Source organism: Aotus nancymaae, unplaced genomic scaffold, assembly GCF_030222135.1.
Source record: "Aotus nancymaae isolate 86718 unplaced genomic scaffold, 86718_ANA_hifiasm-v0.15.2.pri h1tg000012l, whole genome shotgun sequence".
In the NCBI taxonomy this organism is placed as follows: Eukaryota; Metazoa; Chordata; class Mammalia; order Primates; family Aotidae; genus Aotus; species Aotus nancymaae.
The window spans coordinates 28,838,162-28,839,987 of NW_026988423.1; the positions used below are offsets into that span (position 1 = coordinate 28,838,162).

Genomic DNA, 1,826 nt, shown 5'->3' on the forward strand with positions numbered 1-1,826 from the left:
ATACCAGAAAGAGTAGTAGACTTGAAACCAAGAGTCTATTAAATTATTCTAGGCTTTTTTATAAAGAAATTGTGTGACTTTAAGTGAATCATTAGCGTCTGCTAGTTTCAGCATCTCGTAGATGCAATCAATGTGCATTAATGATCTATATAAGCTATTTGGGATATACAAAGGTAAACATAAAATTAACACCAAAAGAAACTTCATGCGTAGTATTTAAAACTGCAAAGGTGTTGTTGAACTTTGTCTGTCTGGAAAATGCTGGCATTTAAAGGACGCATGATGCTGCCCAGTGGAGGATGGAAAGACAAGAGTAGAGACAGGTTGTCAGATTCTTGTATGCAGCGGAACATTGTCATCCTATTTTACTTTATGTGGTCATTTGAGAAACCAATCATCTTTTCAAAAAGAAAAAAGAAAGTTCATAATGACAATGAAAAAAAGAAAAACTTCTTAAACTTTATTGTTAAGCAGGAAAAATGATGAAAAAAGGAAAGATGTGCCAAGGGTAAGGGAAAAAATTCTACTATAAAAAATTGGAGACAAATTAACAGGATGATATTCAACTAATCATTATCATGATAACAAATAGGAAAAACCATTTCCTCCTAAATTATTATAATAAAATATAGATAATCCCCATCCTATAACTACATGCACACAGAAATGTGTTTATGACAACATTTCTCCTACTCAGAGCTTTTCCCACAGCTAATTTAACATCTTTGCTTCATAAGCTGTAGATTAAGGAGCTCATCATGGGAAGCACATTCATATAAAAAACAGAAAAGAATTTTCCTGCATCCATAGACCAAGCAGAAGATGGTTTGAGATACATAAATGCACTAAATACAAAGAACAGAGAAACAGCAATTATGTGGGAACTACAAGTGCCAAAGGCTTTGGATCTTCTCTCGTTGGAACTGATGTGGAGGATGCTGGAAAGGATGTCACCTAAGCGATAAATAAGGTGACAGGGGGCACACTGATGTTGATGGCTGCCACAATGAAAATCATCAGCTCATTGATGTAGGTGCTGGTGTAGGAGAGCTGGAACACAGGAAGGATGTCACAGAAGTTGTGACTGATGATGTTTGTATTGCAGAATGTCAGCCGCAGCGTGCATCCGGTGTCGGCCATGGCACCAGAAAAGGACAGGAAGTAGGAACCAAGCATAAGGCTGAAACACACTTTAGGCGACACGGCAATGTTATAAAGAAGTGGGTAACAGATGGTCACACAGCAATCATAGGCCATTGACGTCAGAATATAACATTCAAAAATATCAAAAAAAAAATGGAAAAAGAAAAGCTACATCATGCAAACCACGTAGGAGAGAACACTCTTCTCTGAAATACAGTTCCTTAGCATTTTGAGTATAAACACAGAAGAATAATAGAGGTCTGTGAAGAACAATTTGGAAAGGAAAAAGTACATCGGGGTGTGAAGATGTGAATTCCATGTAGAGTTACCAAGACAAAGTTTCTTATCACAGTGATAACATACATTACAAGAAACAGGAAGAACAGGGGGAGTTGGAGATCTGGCTGGTCTATTAACCCCACCAGAATGAATTCAGCCACCAGAGAGTCATTTCCAGGAGCCATTCTACTCCAATGGAATCTTTGGACACAGGATAAAAGGGTTGCATAAGAAGACAACCCAGAACTTCTCAGGATATTTTCTCCCACAACTTGGAATATGACTGAGATGGTCTGAAACTAGACTAATGAGAACCCACAGAATCTGCCTTTACCACTACTATGTTACTGAGTGACATTGACTTACCCATGGTAGACTCTTACTAAGCCAAATATAGCACCAGC

At 37.8% G+C, this 1,826-nt stretch overlaps 1 pseudogene; it reads right to left on the reverse strand.

Moving 5' to 3' along the window:
* Positions 1–616: 616 nt before the first annotated feature.
* On the reverse strand, positions 617–1,257 carry LOC105729661 (olfactory receptor 8B8-like; annotated as a pseudogene).
* Between the last annotated feature and the right edge of the window lie 569 nt (positions 1,258–1,826).